The sequence below is a fragment of the Natator depressus genome, chromosome 3 (genome assembly GCF_965152275.1).
Source record: "Natator depressus isolate rNatDep1 chromosome 3, rNatDep2.hap1, whole genome shotgun sequence".
Classification (NCBI taxonomy): Eukaryota; Metazoa; Chordata; order Testudines; family Cheloniidae; genus Natator; species Natator depressus.
This window is the reverse complement of record NC_134236.1, coordinates 202,413,858-202,436,109: the sequence shown is the minus strand read 5'-3', so window position 1 is coordinate 202,436,109 and position 22,252 is coordinate 202,413,858. Positions and strand designations below refer to the sequence as shown.

General features: G+C 43.3%; 2 protein-coding genes across 2 annotated transcripts in view; one reads left to right on the top strand and one right to left on the bottom strand.

Moving 5' to 3' along the window:
• Nucleotides 1-2,160, bottom strand: part of GPCPD1 (glycerophosphocholine phosphodiesterase 1) — a 69,410-nt gene extending 67,250 nt beyond the window's left edge. The window contains exon 1 of the mRNA XM_074949695.1: nucleotides 1,981-2,160. The gene's annotated coding sequence lies outside the window, so the exon portion shown is untranslated. The remainder of the gene's footprint in view (nucleotides 1-1,980) is intronic.
• A 10,100-nt stretch (nucleotides 2,161-12,260) lies between these two features.
• SHLD1 (shieldin complex subunit 1) overlaps nucleotides 12,261-22,252 on the top strand; it is a 98,401-nt gene continuing 88,409 nt past the window's right edge. Inside the window, exon 1 of the mRNA XM_074949694.1 lies at nucleotides 12,261-12,292. The gene's annotated coding sequence lies outside the window, so the exon portion shown is untranslated. The remainder of the gene's footprint in view (nucleotides 12,293-22,252) is intronic.

The window sequence follows — 22,252 nt, the reverse complement described above, 5'->3', positions numbered from 1 at the left end:
AGCATATGGCATTGGCCACTGTCATAAGACAGGATACTGGGCTAGATGAACCATTGGTCTGACTCAGTATGGCCATTCTTATGCTACGTTTTTATGAGAAAGCCAAAAGGAGCAGGATTTACCTGTAACTAAGCTTTGCTTATGTTATATCATTTTCCCTATCTTAAAAACTGAGAACATTTTCCACCTGACAAAAGACCATCAGAAACTTCTGATTGGCACATACTCCACCAACCTGAAACTCACCTACATAACATTATGTTGAAGGAAGAAACTACAATATAGGATTCGGATCTTTCAATGGGAAAAAAAAAATCTCTTAATCGCTATTTATGGAGGGTCAGATTTGTAAAGGTATTTAGCTGCCTAAAGATGAAAAAAGGGATCAAGTGTGATTTTGAGACACCTATCTACACCTTTAGGCACCTAAATACCTTTAAATATCTGCCCCTTAAACTCATTAATTTTAAAGTCACAGCACTAGAAAGTTTGCTTAATTAGCCATATGAAAATAATGGTAAACACATAGCACATTTGCATGAACTTCACACTAATCTCCAAACAGATCAAGTGTACAATACTGGTACCGCAGAAAATAAGTATTTTGCTTAATCACATTAAAATGTGGCTACAGTTTCCAAATCTAAAATTCATAGGCATATACATGAGGGTTACATTATATTATTTTTAAAACTGCATGTTTCCGTCTTAAGCAGTCCTTCTCCATATTATAATACCCATAGGATATATGGATGCTATCAACACCTCCCTGCCCCTACTGACTGGAAAGTCTACACAAGGCATTTGCTGGCCCCCCTGCTTGCCCTACCCTAAAAATCATATTTACTGTCTTACATATAATTAGTATACATTCAGTACTGTAGGGAACAAAAAGGAGACAAGCACTAACTAACATTCTAAGAGGTAATTTTTACCCGCCTTACAGAAGTAAGCCCTCAGATACCAAATATCAACATAAGTTGCTTCCAGCATCACACATGGTGTTTAAATGATTTCCAGCAAAAACTCATTAGGCTAATTGTACAAAGAACAGAATTCTCTTCTGCTCATACACAAGATATCACAAACTAACAAATTAGATACATGCAGTACAGTGACTACAGGCAAATAAATCTGCAATAATCATACAGTGTTCGATATCAGAACCAGTGCCAAGGTTGGACAGTATATCAAATCATAACAGCTATCATTCTTTACAAAGAAAGTTCTGAAACCTTTTGTTTCCATCTGAACAGTCACAGACTGACAAAAAGGACCTTACTTTGCCATCTTTCCTACATAGGTAAGCACCTCTACAAGTTCTGCAGCTCTCCTTAAGACTGCATTGCAGCATTAACATTTAGATATATGAGCTAAGCTAGGGGCAAGGTTTGAACACACAACTTCTGATCCAAAAGCAGAAAGTCTACTGATGAAGTAAAATCCTGTTGTACATTTTAATCCATCATTTAGAAAGTAGCGAAACAGAAATACTATTTCAAGAAATTATATCAGAATATGCCTGGGGTTTAAAATAGCAACACTAACATTTTAAGGAGATTGTTTATCTTGAAAATATCTGGAAAACTAAGTATGTCCCTGAAAGTGATTACTTACAACAATAGCCCACTTTGACATTCTCAATCTCAGTTATATCTCCCCCTCCCCCCCGCGGAAGCCCTGCACTCGCCTCCAGCCCCCCCCCCCGACCCCATCCACCCCCCCCCGTTCGGGAGCCCTGCACTCGCCTCCAGCCCCCCCCCCCCCCGCCGGGGAGCCTGCACTCGCCTCCAGCCTCCCCCCCCCCCGCCGGGGAGCCTGCACTCGCCTCCAGCCTCCCCCGACCCCGTCTACCCCCCCCGCCTGCCCTGCGCTCCCCTTCTGGCCCCCCTCCCTCACTACCCCGGCTCCCACCTGTCAGAGACCTTCCCCCTCTCTCCCAGGCGCCTCCCCTCCATCCCGACAGCCGCCGGCTCTGACCTGGACGCTGAGCGCGACGGGCTGCTCCGGCTGCCTTTGTCTGCGGAAGCGACTGCCCCGGCTCCAGGGCGCGCCGCCCGAGCTCCCTGCCGAGCTCGGCCGTCCCCAACCGCCCGGCCAAACCGGTTCCAACCGCCCGACCGAACCGGGCGCGAGGCGGCACCGGGCAACGGCCACGTGACAGGCACGGCCAATGGGCGCGGAGAAGATTCCTAGAAAGCGCGGCGGGGCGGAGCGTTTGAGGGGAGCCGAAGCAGGAAGCGCCGGGGGGCGGGACTGCGCTCAGAAAGCCAGCCAATCAGTAGAGCAGCAACGGCCAGCCAATGAGAGCGGAGAGTGCCCACCCGGCCCGGGGCGGGGGGAGTGATGTGATGAGCCGGCCCGGAGGGCCAGGGCTTGGCGGGAGCAGCCGGGCGGGGGGTGCGGCCAGGGCTTGGAGGGAACCGGGGGGGACAGGGCCGGGCCGCGGCTAGGGCCAGCAGGGACCCGAGCAGGGACGCAGCCAGGCCGGGGGGAGGGTACGGCTAGGAGGGAGTTGAGTGGGGGGGGCGTGCAGGGCTGGGAGCGGGGCAGGAGGCAGCTGCGGCTGCAGCCAGGGCCAGGAGGGAGCTGAGCGGGGAGGGCCTGGAAAGGGGGAGGTCATGGCCCGGAAGGAGCTGAGCCCTTTAGGGGGGCCAGTCAGGCGGTTTTCCTGTAAAAAGGGCCTAAAAGCACTCGTGTTCTGGAAAAATTGTCTCTTGGTGGGGCTGTTTTGAACTTCTGTTCCGGTGCTGGGTGTGGGAATGGGCTGAGGCCAAGGGAAATGTGTCTTTGAGCCTCCTTTGTACAGGACAGGGAGGTGTCGCCGCTACAGGATGGCCATGCGTCCCACGAAGTGGGTATACACCCGCGAAAGCTCATGCTCCAATACGTCTGTTAGTCTACAAGGTGCCACAGGACTCTTCGCCGCTTTTACAGATCCAGACTAACACGGTTACCCCCTGATACAGTATTACTGTTGTTTGATTTGACTACATAAATACCCACATGAGTTATCCGCTAAAGGATTGTTCAGATGGAAGGTGACTTTTCATACCTCTTTACCTGTTATTAAAAGCCAGTTTTGCTCATTCTGATCCTCCGGATTGTAAAAATTCTACAGATTTCCAGGAGGATAGAGGACCACGCACTTACAGATTTTGTTACAAGGCACCTTGAGTTTAGATGGCATGCTGTAGTGGGGCCTACTGTTTTGTAAACACCTACATAGTCTAGGAGTGGAAAACCATTTGCTTTAAAAACCTTTCAGATGTCAAATTTTGGACAATTATGTGCTGCGTTACAAAGCCCTATGCTTTTAAAGTACCTTTATAAAATAAGTGTATTTACATAAGTAAAGTGAATTCTTATTCACTCATTATCTGTTCTAGCTTTCAGTAAAGTATCTATCTCCATGGTATAGTAACAGTTTTATTTCAGAGCGAGCTGTAGTAACCATTATTATTGATCCTCCCACACACACAGACACTCAATAATTAGAATGCTTGTCTCCTTAAAACGAACTAGTTTTTAATTTTGTTGAAATCAGACTGCAGCTTTGACAATAGTCCATCTTGGAGGACATTTGATAATGTTAAGGTAAGTGATATTAATGGGATTATAGCTAAGTAAAAAGACTTCCTTGCAACTAAACACTCCTAAAATTGCTTGCTGAAAAGCCAAGATCCCATAACTAAACAAAGGGATATAAGGACTGATCTAAAGATCACTGATGAAGTAGAAAGACTCCCATTAGATTCAGTGGGTTTTGGATCAGCCTGCTTTTGTTTGCATAGGAACACAACCCACTTCTATTCTTAGGGCCAGATTGTTAGGCACCTAACTACCTTTAAAAATCTGGCCTTTGGAGTAAAAATTCAGTGCTTGAATAGGGCCTAGCCACAGGTGGGCCTGGGTGCACAGATGCCAACTTTCACGGGGTAAATGAGCACCCCGACTTTCACAATAAGCCAAAAATCAAGCTAATCCCATTTCAAAACAAGGCCAAAACAAGAAAATCCCCAAGAACCCCAACACTCTTATGTGAAAAGAAAAGGAGAGCTTGTGGCACCTTAGAGACTAACCAATTTATTTGAGCATAAGCTTTCGTGAGCTACAGCTCACTTCATCGGATGCATACTGTGGAAAGTGCAGAAGATATTATATACACACAAAGCATGAAAAAAATACCTCCTCCCACCCCACTCTCCTGCTGGTAATAGCTTATCTAAAGTGATCACTCTCCTTACAATGTGTATGATAATCAGCATTCAGTCTGGGAATGTGGTGGGCCCGCTGTGCACCTCTGACTCTCTCTCCCCGTTGACCCTGCTTGCCAGAAGCCGGTCAAAAAAAAAAAAAAAAAAGCTACAAGCCAAAAACTATCCAACAAGCAACTCACAAGCCAATTAAGCCAAAAACAAGCCCAATTTCTGCATTTTTTTTGCAGGTTAGGCATATCTGCCTGGGTGGGCTGCGGCCCACCCACTTAGAATCCAGGCCCACCCCACCTCCCTGGCTCTGCTCCGGCCCCAGAGCTAGCCTCACCCAGACATGGAGAACACCGCATGCCAGGTGCGCACACACACCCCGGCCCAACCGGAGCGGGAGGGACAGCAGCAGAGTGCTGGGGAAGCACGCCACAGCAGGTGGAGGGCAGGCAAGCAGCGTGGAAGAGGAGATCCTCAAAAAAAGATAAGCCTGCCACCTCAAGGAGCTGGGCCCGGTGTGGGATGGGGACAGGTGCCGGGAGCTGTGCGCACTGGAGAGCGGGGTCTCCTTCCAGAGCTGGGTGCGCACATGGGGCCCCAGGTCAGATTGTCCATCACCCCCCTGGTTCTTCCTGCCACCTGCCCCCCCTCTCATTGCCTGCCCACCCGAAGTCGGGGCCTACCCAAATGTTCCATGCTGGCTACGCCACTGGCTTGAATTGACAGAGCAAGTGATCTGAGAGATAGAATATAGGAATGCAGCATGAGTGGCTAATTTTGTGCATCGTTCAGCCCCTGACATAATTTAGAGGAGTTTGGCTATTCTAGCTTGTGCCAGCTAGTAAACACTAGCTGAGGATAACCAGGGCGCAGCACAGCACATTACTCATATGTCCATTCTCGGCTGTGCCCCCAACATGCTGCCTGTGCAGGAAAGTGTGAATGGAAGAGGGGGGAAGCAGGCTATGCTGGCCCTCTGCCACCAGGATTGGATTATTGGATATGTTGGGTGTCTAGCCCTTGTGTGCCACAGAGCAGTCAGTGCACAAGGTTTTGAACAGGGCCAAGGATCTGGCCCAATGAAATCAACAGTGTAACAAAAGTTCAAGTGAATCAGAGCAAGGCACTTAATTTTCAAACACAGGTCCTGATATATGCATTATAAGCATCCTGTCTCTTGATGTGACCTTTCCTACTGTGGCACTGAAATAAAAGTATGTTGTTTCCTGTTTTTTAAAATCTTCATAATAGAGGGGAGTGTTCCAATTAGAACACACATGGAAAAGCTGAGAAAGTATGAAACTAGACTGCCAAAACCTCCATCAAAAATAAAAAATGGAAAAGATTACAATTGCAAGACAAGACTGGGAGACTTCTGGCGACATCCCATTGGTATTACTAACCTTCCAACTATTTCCTGTTTGTCAAAGTTTACTCCAGTGTGGTTTGTAGCATACCGTACTCCAAACTGAGACATCAATTGATAAATACATAAAGTGTCATTAAGATTTTTTTGTAAACCTTGCACAAAGCAGATTATTCTTACACCTTTTGACAGACATTTACAAAAAATTGTGCTCTCTTTATAATTAAAGGAACTGTTTTATAAAATTTTCTCCAGGTCTTGAAATGAGCAAACTCATACCCTCACTGCAGTCCTAACTGCTAGACAAAGTAATTGCACTGTTTTGTTATTCCTTTTTTATATTTATCCGCAGTGTTGAAACAAAACTCTAAATAAAGCATGCAACTGAAACAAGGGGCAAGATGCTCTGCTGTTGTATGCTGGTGCAATTCTGTTACTTCACTGATGCTGAACCAGTTTACATCAGCAGAGAATTTGGCCCTAGGAAATCTCAACAGCAAAAAATTCCATTAAGGCTAAGGCTATATTGAGAAATTAAATGCAAAGAAGGCAGGAAAATCAATACCAATTTTAACTCTGCCTCCACTCCCCAAACTGGAATTAGGTTTGAAGTCAGGGTTAAATTTGGATTTTCTGTCCATATATGGACAGAAAATATTCTCCTGTTCCACCTCCTCCACCCTCTGGATGGATTGTGGGAGTAGAGAGAACAGTAAAGTAAAGAATGATTCCCCCCCCCAGGCAATCCAGCAATTTATTAAATTACTTCATACAATATCTCATTCCTCTCTAGGAACTGGAGAGCCTAGAACTCTGTATTTAATTGAACTCCACTGGCTGGAGACCCACTCATGTAGAGGCAAGAGACCCCAATGTACACCAGCCCTCCATATATGGGATGGAAACTCCCATGTACCATCCCCATCAACATGTGGGCCAGGGACTGCAAATGTCCTTACCTATCCCCACCCACCCACCCTGCTGATATGGGCTGGAGGCTCCTGTCCTTGAATAGCCTCCTCTCATAGGCTGGGAAGAGGGGTGATGTTCATGTTGTACAGCTCTGCTGCCTCACTCTCTTCCTGCAGGGCAGGTGGGCTTTTAATACTCTATTGTCATCTCTGACCATAGCAAATATACATAACGTGCATATTAGAACCTTAACTGAGACTTTCCCAACATTAGCTATATTTAAATTCATAACCATAACTTTGCATTAAAACCATTTTTCTTATACGCTCACCTGAATCATGGTAATTCAAAGTTCATTATCCAGCTGTTTTTAAACAGTAATGAATATAGTTTTACACCCCAACTACCCCATATCTCATCTCAGGGTCTCATCCTTCACCTTTAACCACATTGATTTGAATAGGACTGTGTGCATGACTAAGGCTTACTCACATGAATAAGGCTATTTGTATGAGTACAGAAGAGCTCCAATCTAGAGCCCTATGCAGGGCTTTTTATTTAATCCTACAATTTCCATTCCCACTTGCTCCCTCACTATTTCTTGCACTTTTGTCCTGCTCCCACCTGCAAAAACCTTAGATCCTTCAAATTCCACAAGAGACAGATTCCTCATGCCAGTAAAAAACAGAACAAAACACCACAACACCACGGTTGGTTAATATATTATATAAACAGAATTCAGACACAATATTTACCATTAAAGAATAAAATAAACCTTAAACCATGTAAAAATACTTTAACTCCTGTTATAATAGATATAAAATCTCTTTCTATCCCTCACTTAAATTTAAGTATTAAAACCTTTATTTAAAAAAAAAAGAAAGAAAAACTTTGACACTGCTGAACTTCTGTCTATGACACACTGACGAGATTTAGTGTTTTCCTGTAAATTCCTGCAGTCTGTTGGGTTGGAGTTTTTTTGCTCACCCAATCCCACCTGCAATAAAGTATATTTTACGTGCACCCGCTATTATGGCAGTGGGTCCTCTGGGACCCACGGGATCCCAGGCCCGCTGCAGGCTCCACTCCTCTCCTTGTAATAAGTTACTCATTAAGGGCTTGATTCAGCATTTGTTTAAGTCAGTGGAAAGACTTACTGTGTTCAACAGGCACTAGATGAGGCACTGGTACATGTGCATATGTAACAGGTAAGGGGACACAGATAATATTATCTAGGATTACTTTCCCTTTCCTGCATTTCAACCTACTCTTCTGCTGAAGCACAAGTCAGAGATCAGTCCTTTCAGGACCAAGATTTACCATTATACAATTACACTTTTAAGAGAAAGAGACTGACAATTTCTTTATAAAAAAAAACAAACCAACATTTAATAAGTACAAATAATCTATATGCAATATCTGACTTGAGTGTCAATATTTCCTATAAACAACTATTACGTGATAACCTCTTTGATGTTTTGCTCACAAATTTCCATACTTGCTGCTATTACAAGATATTGAGGAAATGTCTACCTTGACCCATACATGTAGCTTCATGTCCCTCCAACTTTCTCATGAGGTGAACCCTGCTTGCAATGTGTGCAATTCAAAGTATATATGCCCCTTGAGCCTCTTACAGCTGGAGCAATTCCACAGTCTCCTTCCAACTCCCCTGCACCTCTTCACCAACAGCAGTCTTAACTCTTATAACCAGCAGTAACTTACACTTTCTTTTAGCTCTCAGTGAGATAGGGAGCAGGCTATCTGGATCCCAATGGATTGGCACAATCTCTGAGACACAGACCTTCCCACAGGGTGACCAGACAGCAAGTGTGAAAAATCAGGACAGAAGGTGGGGGGTAATAGGAGCCTATATAAGAAAAAGACTCAAAAATCAGAACATCCAGTTACCCTACCTTGCCATCAAAACACCTCTTAATCCTGTAAGATTCAGCTGCTGAGTTCCCACAGGTAGTCTCTGACTTCTGCTATTTATAGCCTCACTGAGCTCCAGGTGGCTCAGCCTTTAGATGGGGACTGTGGGTAAGTTCTGCCAGGCAGTTTGCCCACAATGAAAAGCTGCCTGTTTAGCTTCAAATCAGCTACTGAGCACGTGTAGTGACTGCCACACCCCAAACTGAATGTTTCTCACTCTTCTAATGGAGTCACCCTGCTCAGCTCTGGCGCAGTTCCTCCCCCACGCCCTGGAATGAACCATGGATCCTCCCTGCTGTGTCTTCCCTTATTTATACCAGTAAATGTTGCAGTACACGCACATGGGTTACACATCAATGGGGCCATGGTTTTGGATAAATGATGAATTTTCTGGACATGAGTGGATAATATGAAGCGTTTGCTCTCCATTCTGGCCTTCTGCATTTGATTACCACAGCCGGGGATCGCAGCAACCCAGTGATATCACCTAGGCTCCACACTGAGGAGATAGTTTTGTGAAGAACAACTGTCCCAGGGAGGCAGGGGCTGACCTTATCCTTTTGTTACGCAATAATGCATCACAAACCTGCTGTGTGTGGAGGTTTTTGGAAACATTTGGGACGTACACTCCACATGCCAGCAGTGTCTGTATTTGGAGCTGTTGAAAGCAGGGCTCAGATAAGTCTCTCTGGTTTACACGTGCTCCACAGTCATTCTTTTGTTTGGAGGAACAATATTTAATTTGAACATTTCCTTTGACTGAATTTCTTCCCTCTTATGCAATAACATTTTTCTTTAACTCTATCCTGTTGGATTCCCCAATTTTCCCAAGACAAGTGCGAGGTGTGTCCTTGCAAGCTATACAGTGCTGCATGTCAGATCTGGGGATGACTCCTAAGCAGAGTACCTCCAACTCCTGGGATGGCAAAGGCTGGGAATGTCGTGGAGGCAGCGCAGTCTACTACTGGGCAGGAGTCAGAACCTCAATCCAGCAAAGCACAAGTAGCCCCACTGAAGCCAGTGAGACTACTTGTGTACTTAAAGTACATGCTTAAGTGCTTTCCTGGATCAGGGCCCTTATTCTTGAGCAACTCCTCTCAGCTTTGCCAGGAGCAGTGTTGATAAATCCCAGAGGGAGTCACACTCACCCACCCAATGGGCTTTATTTGTTTATGTACATGCATTTTTTTTATTTATGACCATCCGCTCTTCATAATATCTCAGGCTGGATGGACACAAGGTATTTGAGAGGGGAACAGAAATGACAAATGGAGCATCAATGTTTTATCTGCTCTTTATCTACTCTGTCTTGTGTTCTTATCCAAAGTCAGTCCAGCAGGCTTTCTTCTTCTTCTAAAGGGACGTTGACATCTACCTGCCAAGGGATTGGGCACTGTAAACCAGAGCCACCCAGAGGCGGGGGCAAGTAGGGCAATTTGCCCCAGGCCCTGGGGCAATATACTATACTATATTATTGCAACTTTTTTTTATGGAAGGGACCCCTGAAATTGCTTTTCCCCAGGCCCCCTGAATCCTTTGGGTGGCACTGCTGTAAACGGGCAACCTTCCTGACTACTCGGGGAATTATCAACAGCCTTTGCCTCTGGGCTCCATTTATTGTTCAAACAACCAGCAAACTTGCAAAAGGAAACAAACTTCCATCTGAGGCTCTCTAGCCAGCCAGGACACTCAGGGTTTCCCACCTGGAGACTTCCTTCTCCAGGAACTACTGCAGGAGCAGCCTGTCCCTTTCCTCAGCTCTTTATAGGGAACACCTGTTCCCCTCTCAACTGCATCTGATTAGTGAACAGGGCTGGCTGGCCCCAGGCCTCTGGCTCCTGGAGAGATAGGCCATCCTGTTACAGACCATTGTTAATAACCAAGACACACAGGCAGTATAACACCTTGTAATTAGAGCTGGGCAAAGTATTCACAGCACATGATTAATGGGATGAATTCATCCCTCTTTTCTGTCAGCAAACCATCTGCAATTTCGAATCATTTATTTGTTATGCAAAAGTCTTGGACAACTAGCTGGACAATTTCAGCCTATGGATTGATTGTCACACACTGATGGTGACTTGTGATTTGAGCGTTCACTAGTCACATGTGTAAAGACAAGGCATGTAAACGTCAAGATCATTTCTATTCCTTTGATACTTATTTTTGTAAAATTGTCGAATGCCAGGGATTAAAATCGCTTCACTTCATTAATTTCAACCAAAGCAACAGTATCCAGTAAACTGCTTAATCACAGCAAGATACCATGGCAACACCAGCTTGATCAACGAGGAGTTGAATGATCAGCTGTAACTCCAAAGCTATAAAATAGAGATCCTTTCCTTTTTTTAATGGAGATCAGTACTGCAGAGTCCTACCTGCATTGTATTACTAAGTGGCACATACTAGGGCTGTCGATTAATCACAGTTAACTCACGCGATTAACTAAAAAAAATTAACTGTGATTAAAAAAAGTAATCGTGATTAATCGCACTGTTAAACAATAGAATACCAATTGAAATTTATTATATATTTTTGGATGCTTTTCTACGTTTTCAGATATATTGATTTCAATTACAAACAGAATGCAAAGTGTACACTGCTCACTTTATATTATTTTTGATTACAAATATTTGCACTGTAAAAATGATAAACAAAAGAAATAGTATTTTTCAATTCACCTCATACAAGTATTGTAGTGCAATCTCTATCATGAAAGTGTAACTTACAAATGTAGATTTTTTTTGTTACATAACTACACTCAAAAACAAAACAATTTAAAACTTTAGAGTCTACAAGTCCACTCAGTCCTACTTCTTATTCAGCCAATCGCTAAGACAAACAAGTTCGTTTACATTTACGGGAGACACTGCTGCCTGCTTCTTTTTTACAATGTCAAGTGAAAGTGAGAACAGGCGTTTGCATGGCACTTTTGTAGCCGGCATTGCAAGGTATTTACGTGCCAGATATGCTAAACATTCGTATGCCCCTTCATGCTTCAGCCACCATTCCGGAGGACATGCTTCCATGCTGATGATGTTCTTTAAAAAAATAGTCATTAATTAAATTTGTGACTGAACTCCTTGGGGGAGAATTATATGTCCCCTGCTCTGTTTTACTCACATTTTGCCATATATTTCATGTTATAGCAGTCTCAGATGGTGACTCAGCACATGTTGTTTGATTTATGAACACTTTCACTGCAGATCTGGCAAAATGCAAAGGAAGTACCAATGTGAGATTTCTAAAAACAGCTAGAGCACTTGATCCACCCAAGGTTTACAAATCTGAAGTGCCACCCAAAATCTGAGGGGGACGAGGCGTTGAGCATGCTTTCAGAAGTCTTAAAAGAGGAACAGTCAGATGCGGAAACTACAGAACCCAAACCACCAAAAAAGAAAAACAACCTTCTGTTTTTTCTCACTAAAGTATCTAATCTCTGTGTCTAATGTCTCTAGCAGTGTTGCAAAATCTCTCACAAAGATAGATAATGAAATCTTAGAGGGTTGGGAATCACACAGGAAGAAATGGGAGAGAGGGGCAGCTGGGCAAGGTTCTACTTGCCTTTAATCAAATTCGTGTTCATTTTCGGCAATTATAATGGACACTTTTTCCCTCCAGATCCTAAAAATCTCTGGAAACGTTTTGCACTCAAAATACCCCCAGAACATCTACAGCAACAGCAACAACAAAATTTCAATCATCATAAATTGAGCAGCTCAGGTGTTTAAAAAAGCATGACAAAAGCACCAATGCATGAGAAAAATCAGGAAGCAATCTCCATAGGCAACAAAGGCCTCTCATCTCTGTCAGACACATTTTCTCGCGGGTGTATTAGGCTGACTCTGTGATACTACTCCATGAATGACAAGTAAGTTTCTCTCATTGGTCCAAATTAGCCTTTGAGCAATGGTTTGTTTTGGCTTTGTACTGTAAAAAGAAAATGCAGTAAAAAAGATTTGGGAAAAAAATGAGATCAGTTGCCTTAGATTAAAAAACAGCTACAGTTATTTTGGATGATGGCAATCAAATGTAAATAATCTAATATATGGGAGATGGGGGAAATATGCTCCATTTTTTATTCAGGTTCAAAACAGATCAGTTTAAATTCCAAACCTCTAAAGAGCACACACTATATCCTGCTCATCTGTTAAACAAAAATAAATTAGCTCCCTTCTGCCTGGTGCATTATAGCATTAATGTTGCATTGTTTATGCTCACTGAATTGCAAAAGAACATCAGCCAATAACTCAGGCTTGCGGAGTTTGAAGAGTTATTCTAACCTGCCCTTGAAGGTGCTTAAAGGGGTTAGTTCTGAACTGAGCCAGGGCATTAGGGATATTTAATTCATTTTATAATAGTGTTGCAATTTGGTAAAATATAGCTTGGTAGGGCTTGATCCTGCAGTCTTTAAACTCCCACTGATGTTGAATAAGTACTGCAGGATTGGGCCCATAGGTCTTTGCTCTGTCTGTAGTGTCTTAAGTAACTCCATATACCCTATTAATCTCTCTGCTGTTCCCTGCTCTCATTCAGCCTCCTGATCCCTCTCGCTCCCAGTTGTCCCATCTTATTCTGTCTCCTGAATTTCCCTCCTTCTTGGTGTCCTCTATACCTCCACCACCTGGATCCCATTCTTTCATTGTGCCTGCTGGGTCTCTCTCCCTTGTCATTCCCTGTGATCCAAGGATCTCTTCATGCCAACTGGTGGAGAGCATAGGGATGCATAAGTGTTGCAGGAATCCCTGGGCTCCGGTATTTACATACTAGTTCACCAAAGAGTGTCATGGAAGGGCTCTACTGAAAGTCTGTGTCACACTGGTCGTCATAATCTTTGTGAAATGTATGTGTGGATAATATGTAAGGAGATATGTGTATAATGGAAATTATGTTCCTAAAGCCTTGGAGTTAAAGGCAGGTCACTCAGAGGTAGGAGACACTTATCTCCCTGGTTGACCATAGTGTCTTGTATGTCTTAAAATGGAAGTCTGTTTGTATTACTGAATCAAATGCTAATGAAGGGATTGTGGGGACATCAGGAGAAGAAATTAGCAGGAAGAGGTGAATAGTGTGTAGGGGGGGAAACCTGTTTACAGGTGAAGAACAGAGAACTGGTCCAATAGATCTAGGGTTGCAGAGAAATATCCTGGCATCCTTCATCTAGGGAGATAAGCTGGCTTAGTCTCATGAAAGGATGGTCTCAGCCATCTAGGTTGAAAAATGCTGTGAGGAAGATTCTGGGTAAGCAGTACCTTATTAGACAAGTGGCCATCTTGTTAGTTAAGTTTGGCTCTAGACTATGTTATGATTTTGTTTTATATGTAATCCTTTATTTCCAACTTCCTGCTTGCTATTGTTTGAATCTCCGCTCTTTGTTAAGTAAATTTATACTTACTTTTTAAATGCTGTGGAGATGAGCAGAGCTGTCATTCAGGGTGTAATTGGCTAGCTGGGGTGTACTGTTCTTTTGGGAGCAGAGGATCTGGTAATTCTGTGAGTGTTCACTAGAACTTTACAAGCTTGCGTTGTGGGTAGCAGCTATTAACAAAGCAGGTTGGGTAGGAAGTAGTTAGCCAGACATTGTCAGGATGAACCACTCCTTCATGGATTTCCTGAAACTAACCAAGGTGTTGAAACTCTCTCGCACAGGAAATCAGAGACTTTTCTAGATGGCCAGTAAGAGTTGGTTAGTAGTAGAGATGGGCTTAAACTAAGAAACTTCATCCAAATCCAGATCCTAACCCTTCTCGGGTTTTGGAAAACCAAACCCCAACACACAAGATTTTGTCAACTTAACATATCACCTCATTGCTCATCTACAGATAGCAGGTAAAAATCCTGAGCTCAAAAAAGAGACCCTATTTTGGGAAGACAGTATCAGGTTGTCTGGGGTGAACAGGACCATGAATTAAAGGATTCTGTCTCCCATTGACTCCAGTAGGAACAAGAATCATCCTCTAAATATGTTGCCTAACTTTCCGCATATTTACATTGCTTTGATTACTAATTATTGATAGGTTTCAGAGTGGTAGCCGTGTTAGTCTGTATCATCAAAAAGAACGAGGAGTACTTGTGGCACCTTAGTCTCTAAGGTGCCACAAGTACTCCTCGTTCTTTTTAATTATTGATAAGTGCCCAAAGTGTGCTGGCCACTTTACAGAAACAAAAACAATTTCAAACAATAAGCATGTGTTACTTTACTCACATGAGTAGTCTCATTGACTGTTTAGGTGTTTACAGGATCAGTGCCTAAAAAAATCAGACATCTGCTGTAAGGGAGGGTTCAAGTAAGAAGAGAGGGGAATGAAAAGAAAGGGTGACGGTTACCCAACAAGAATACTTGGTAGCTTTGTTGCCTGTGTGTGTGTATATTTTAAGGTTTCTACTATGGTGTTGTTAAGATCTAAAATGTCATTTTTATTTTTTTGAAACCTTTGGGCTCAGAGTTTCAATGCTGCCTTGGAGATTTGGATGCCCAGTCTAAAACCCTAGAAGCAGCACTGAAAAGCTCAGTCTTGGTTTCTACATTTTCCCATTGTGACAAAATGTACCCGTGCCCACACCGTACATGCTATTGTAATGATCTTTGCACACAGTAGGCCTTGTGAGCTATCATTTGAAAACTCATAATTTGCTAGTCATTATTGTGCTGGTAAAATATGTGTGGCAACCTTGTATGTGAAGTTATGAGTCCACTGTATGGTGTTATTAACACATGTTTCAAATAGAGGTTGGCAGACAGGTCTGTCTCAGACAAAGGAATATGTGCTCTGATTGATTTGCATATAAGCAGTAAAGAGTCATCAAGCAGGAAGGGAAACAAAGGAGGCTCAAACAGGTGAGGGAAAAAGCAGCAGGGAACATCCTTCCCCATCGACTTTTTGTCTCCTGGTACCCAGCTGGAAATCTTTTTCAAGAGGGGGCCTGAAACTATAAAAAGAGGGACAGACACCCCCAAGGCACCCCCCCTTCTCCCTGCTCATTGCATTCATGGCACATGAAGCGACAAAGGAAGCATTAGTTGGATTCTGGGAGAAGGAGTCCTGACCTAGAGGGTTTGGTCAGTAAAACTGCTGAAAGCATGTGCTGAGAAACTTGGCTTGAATCTGATATAGTGTGTTAAGTTAGGCGCCAGAAGTGCTTTACCTTTATTTTCTTATAACCATTTCTGACTTTTATGCCTCATTACTTGTACTCACTTAAAATCTCTCTCTTTGTAGTTAATGCACTTGTTTTATTGTTTTATCTAATCCCGTGTGTTTAAATTGGAGTGTCTGGGAAACTCCACTAGGGTGGCAAGTTGTATGCCTATTATTTCTATTAAAGAAATAACAGACTTTATGTAAACTTGTACTGTGCAGGAGAGGGCTGGGCAGTACAGGACATACGCTTCTAAGACTGGGAATGTGTTGGTTCACCCTAACGTATAACCAAGGCTGGTAAAAGCCTAGGTGTGACTGGCTGGTTGCAGTGCACACACAGACACAGCTGGGAGAGACTTGCACGCTGGAGGCTGTTTGTGAACAGTCCGGGCTGGAAGCTACAGCAGCAAAGTAGTGTAATGGGCACCCCAAGTCAGAGGGTAGGGGTGACACAGCTACTCATTATGCTGGATTGTCCCTGTTATCCCATTACATAATTTGTTGTAATAAAAAGCTATTTTTATACACTGACTTGACTGTCCTGACTGTCTGTCTCCTAGAAAGTCTCAGAAGAGATCACATGGTAGCCTGTCAAAGTGAAGAGTGCATGACAGCCCTCTTTGCTGACCTTAAGAAAGGAATGGGGACTGTCAGTCCCACTTCAACGGAGTTCAAGCTGGGATTTATCAAGATGGACAGGGCACTGTGATGATGGGAAAAGGTTCTGTCTGAGCACTGTTGTTATTTTTTGCCTTGTATTTACCAGGGAAGATCAAAACTTTATTCCTCTGGCCAAGAACATCAGTCACAGTCTCCTAGGGCCATATCGTGTGCAAGAGACACTCACTTTAGAAAAACAAAGAAGAATAATGCTGAGCCACTGACACTACCAACTCGGAAGGGTAGTATTTTACTCACACTTTACACAGGTGTAAGTGACTACACAAGGGGAAAGGCAGTAGATGATCATTTCCACAGACGGTGTGATGTATGTTGTATCAGAGAGTAGATGTCATTTTCAGCAATCTCAGATTGAGTAGGAGCCCTACTACAGTCTAAACTTTTGAGCTAAACTCACATCCTGAACCTTGTGAGACTGGACCAGTCCACAAGGTGCCTTCACTGAGATGTGTTGGAAGAACTCAGCTGGCAAAATCCGTCAACTTGACTGGAAGCCAGATGGGGAGAACTGCAGGGTGATTTTTAAAGGGGCCAGCAAAAGAGAATATGCAGTGGAGAATTGGAGTGATCAGTTTACACACTTGGGATTTTTCCCCCCCCCTGTTTAGGCAACCTGTTTCCCAGGAGGAACCTCAAGGATGATGGTTAGTAAGCTTCTGGCTTCCAGCATGTCTCCTTGAAGGCAAATCAAATTTAGCAAGGCCCAAAGCTCAGCTGAAAATTGAGAAGCAGCAACCTGCATGGCTGATTCACACTAACCCGGATAATTGCTAGCAGTTTTTCACTGTGAGGAAGCAGTCTAATATTGCCACAGTGTTCACCAGCTGTCTTAGCAGCTATTTCAATTAAATAACCAACAGGACACAGGAGGTAACGAGAAAAATTCATACGAAAAAAATAATTAAAGCTCTGTCCTACCTTAAAAGTGCTGTTGAAGCTGAGACGGGGAATGCTAACATCAGCCAATCATAGATCCATCAGTACCAAGTATCATCTGTAATATAATGAGGATAGCCCTGAGCGCAAAGACCTCCCATGTGACCTGCTGTACTTAAATTAGCTGCCCAGCTGAAACAAATAAACACTCAAAATAAGAAAGGAGGTTGAAGCAATTTCAAAGGTGAATGAAAGACTTCCCTCAAGCACAACAGGAATAGTAGATTAGAGTTAAATTTGAGGCAAAAGACCGTCCCAGTTGAATTCAGACTCAAATCCTGCAAACATTTATGTATGGGCTGAACCTTAACTTTACAGTGAATCACATTGGGCCTACTTCTCATTCTGAGTGCTTAGGCAATGTAAAAGGCCCCTCACGTGGGCACAAATCGTACGTACACCCTCTTTACAGCTGCAATACACTGTGAGAGTGGTATGGGTAGGCCTCAGTGTTCAGCGGGCCTATTCGGGAGCTTAAATCAAGCACATGCACGAACCTTTATGGAATCAGTACTTGAAATCTAACCTATTGTTCATCTATTTAGTGCTGTGGGCTCACAATGTTTTGTGCTCTATGGGAAGCACGCAGGTGTTACAGAACCAGTCTGAAAATACTGAATTGCCCATTTGCACTAGTGAGACCACTGCTATATGCTCTTTGCTTTATTTTTTCAGATTTATTTTAATTATACATGGTTCAGGTCATGAGTCCTTTGTTCTGGTTTTATTCAAACTTTATTGTTTCTAAATATGACCAGGTACATCAGGATTTGGGCCACTATATCTTTATGATCAGGTGACAAATGTTTGCAATTTTCTGTCATGGACTGGCTGTAAATCTGAGTCACAATATTGCTGAGGAATCAGTGAAATCCTTTACATTTAAATATGACCTTGCCAATTTTGTAGAACCTGATTCTGGACTCCTTGTTCAAACCAACTTGTACTCATGTGAGAAGCCCTCATTAAGGTCAATGGGACGATGTCAGTAAGTGCTACTAAGCAGGAGTAAGGGGAGCAGAATTGGGCCCTCAATGATTTATGCCTAAATTTTCAGCTTTTGGGTGACCATCCTGAGGCCTAAACCTTGATTTTCAGAGTTACTGAGCACCCAGAGTTCCAAATGAAGTCAATGGGAGTTGTGGGTACTTCTGAAAATCAGCCTTAAGAGCTCAAGCTAAGAACCCGAAAACCAAAGTTAGGAAACCAAAGCTCATTGAAGTCAATGGAGAGTCTCTCACTGACTTCAAACGGTTTTGGGTCAGTCACTTCGTTGACAATGGATAAACAATTTTATTGTTATTGTAGATCTATTTAATGTAATTTAATGCACCAAACATTGTGGCATCTAACTTTCAATTGTGTAAAGTGCTGAGCATCCTGCCCACTTCTCTAAAAGTTACAGGCCTTTTAGGTGCCCATCCTGAGTCATCCCAAAATTGAAACACTTCAAATCTCCAGTCACTTTTGCAGACTGTTGCCAGTATCTCTGGTTCTCCTTGTAAAATCAGCCCAGCTATGAAATCAGAGTTATTACTTTTCCTTTAGAGTGGAAAAAAGCTATATATTTAAAAGATAGGTCTTGCATTTACCAGTGAAAACACAGCCTGTGATTTTACATGCACTATTGCATGTCATCCATCTAAGGTACTGATAGGGCCCGCATCACCGGAGAATCTGAGCCCTTCAATCTTGTGATGAACTTATCCTGACAACACTCCTATGAGGCAAGGCAGTGCTATTATCCCTGTTTTCCATACAGAGAGTGAGAGAACTGAGAAACAAAGAGACTAAGGCCCAGATCCCCAAAGGTACTCAGGCTTCTAACCTTCCATTGAAATCACTGGCGGTTAGGAGCTTAAATATGTTTGAGGAGCTGGGCCTAAGTGACTTGCCCAAAGTCACACAGTAGGTCTATGGCAGAGCAGAGATTTAAGTCTCCTGTGTCTCAGGCTAGAGCCCTAGCCACCAGAGGCAATGTGGAGGGAGGGGTGGAGGGGGATGCAGTGTAACTCCCCCACCCTCCCACGATTTGCTGCTTGGTTTGTACTGTGCATGCTCAGTAACACTGCTGAAGCCGGCTACCCTTACACTGCCCCCCCTCCCCACTATAGGCAGGCACGGGTCATCTCTGCTAGGCACTGAACCAACCTTCCTCTCTACAGATTGAAAATACAGTATTTTTTACAGTCCTGACTATTGGTTTGTATGTTGGAATTTAAGGATACTGTGTCTGCTATTCGGAAAAGAAAAAGGGAAAAGAGAAAAGAAGAGAAAAGCAGCAAATCCCTGATTAGAAAGAGAGGATTGTAATTTAACTGTCAAATTACCTGTTCATTTCTAATAGTTTATGTCCTGCAAACTGAAGCAGCCTGTGATGATCTGGACAGTCTAGAAATCTAAAAGCCATTAGAATCTCAGTAGCTGTGACATGTACTGTAGATGAATGAAGTGTCAGAGAAAAATAATAATACCTCAACCCACTGGCCTGTCCGCTCTGTTGGGGGTTGCTCAGATGTTTGGAATGCTTGAAGGAGTCCTGGGGAATACAGATTAGTGGGCAGATCAAAGATGCAAGGTAAAGGCAATTTCTCAGACATCTCTGAAATTTATTACATGTGCCATCGCTACGTGCATGGCGTGAGCATGAGTTTGATTGGCTGCTTAGTCACAAGTGGCAAAGCCAGGGCTGATTGTGCAGGAAATCCCAAAGAGGTGTCAGTAAGATCACGGCGCCACCCCAATGTATATTTTGTACGTACCACATGTGTTGTAGAAAATCTATTTCAGGAATGTTCTATATAGTGTTTTAAATATGTACAGGGATTAATTTTCACATCCTTTTGCCTATGCAGCCAGATGCCTTCATTACCCTCAGTCTAAATGTGCAGAACTTGGAGGGAGCTCTATAAACCTCCAGAAGTGACATAAAATAACTTGCCATGACTAAGGCAAACATTTTATCACTGTTATTCTTAGTAAAAGTCAAAACAGGTCATGGGCAATAAACAAAAATTCACAGAGCCCGTGACCTGTCCCTGACTTTACTAAAAATAAGTGGGGGGCAGGGCTAGGTAGAGGGGAAGAATGAAGTCCCATGGGGGGGACTGATGGTGGGGGGCACAGCCTCGGCTCCAGCAGCTGCAGCAGGGGGCGCAGCCACAGAGGGCACACAGCCCCCGCTCCAGAGCTCACCGCAGCTGTGGGACAGGAGTGCTCGGCTCTGACTGCAGCCTTGCCAAACCCTGGCCGCAGCGGGGGAGGAGGTCGGGGGCAAACGGCCCTGGGAAGCCAAAAGGGGGCGCACAGCCACCAGGCAGGGGTGCTCGGCCCCAACAGCAGCCCCTGGCAAAAACCACGGGGCTGAGGCGCATGGCCCTGGCTGCAGTCAAGGATGCCACAGGGGAGGGGCCCACAGTCCCAGCTGCAGTCCCCGGTGAAAGCTGCATGGCTGGGATGCATAAACAAGGCAGAGTAGAGAGGTTATTTAACTTCTGTATTTGGCACTGATGCGACTGCTGCTGGAATTCTGTGTCCAGTTCTGGTGCCTGCAATTCAAGAAAGGTGTTGATAACTTGGAGAGGGTTCAGAGAAGAGCCACGAGTATGATTAAAGGATTAGCAAACATGCCTTATAGCAAGAGACTCAAGGAGCTCAATCTATCTTAACAAAGAGAAGGTTGGGGTGATTTGATTAGTCTATAAATATCTACTTGGGGATTAACTATTTAATAATGGGCTCAATCTAGCAGAGAAAGGTCTAACACGATCCAATGGGACGAATTCAGACTGGAAATAAGACATGCATTTTTAATGGTGACGGTTGTTAATCATTGGAACAATTTACTAAGGTCATGGTGGATTCTCCATCACTGACAGGTTTTAAATCAAGATTGGATGTTTTTTCTAAAAGCTCTGCTCTAGGAATTATTATGAGGAAGTTCTATGGCCCGTGTTATACAGGAGGTCAGACTAGATGATCACACTGGTCCCTTCTGGCCTTAGAATTTATATCTTATTATACAAGGTGTTTGTTACCATTGTGATTGTATTAGAGACAAGGAAAGACAGCGAGGCACTTCAGAGGGACATAACAAGACTAGGTAAATAGGCAGTACAATGCCAGATTCAATTTACTGTTGGCAAATGCAAAGTGACATTGGAAGGAATAATTTGAACTGTTCATACATATTGCTGGGTTTTAGTCACTCTAGTAAAAGAGCTGGGATGAAATTTTGAAAAGCACCCATATGATTTAGGAGCCTTTCAAAAGTGACTTAGGACCCTAAGCCTCACTGAAACTCCATGGGAGTTAGGCACCTAACATTTAGGCATCAAGTGGGGATTTACAAAACCACTTATCTGCATTTTTAGGTGAAAACCAAACGTCATTTTTTCCAATAACCTACACTCCCAACGAGTTGGAATAGTCAGGAACAGATTGAATTAATAAAATGCACAGTCACACGATCAATTAGCAGCTTACACTGAAAGTTATCTTGGATTTGTCCAGATAGTTATCATTGTTATTTATCTGTACAGTGCCTAGCACAATGAGATCTCTATTTGGTGGGCTAGATGGGAAATGGTTCTCTCATCTCGTGAAATTTGGTGAAATTTTCCCATTCCAAATTAGGCCAAAAAGTCAATCTTGAATATTTTTGTGTTCCCCTACCCCCTGCTTTCCCCCCCAAAATTAGTTCAGGTAAATTGAAATGTCTTATTTCAGTAATTTCTAAATGTTTTGTCTAGATTTTGATCTTTTTTAAAAACAAAAATTTACTCTAAATTTACTAAAATTAAAAAAAAAGTAATTTTAACGCAAAACACAGGAACTTTCCAGTTTGAAAATGTCAAAATGGGATGTTTAATCAGATTTGAAACCGCCCCCCCTTCCCCTCCCCACAACAGTTTTGAATTGGGAGATTCGCTGAAATCTATCCAGTTTTGTGAACAGTTTTGTTGTTGAGGAACTGACATTTTTTCCATGAAAAAATGGTTCAGTAAGAAATTCCCCGCCAGCTGTAATCTTGACCCCTGATTATAGTTTCTAAGTGATACTGGAATATAAAT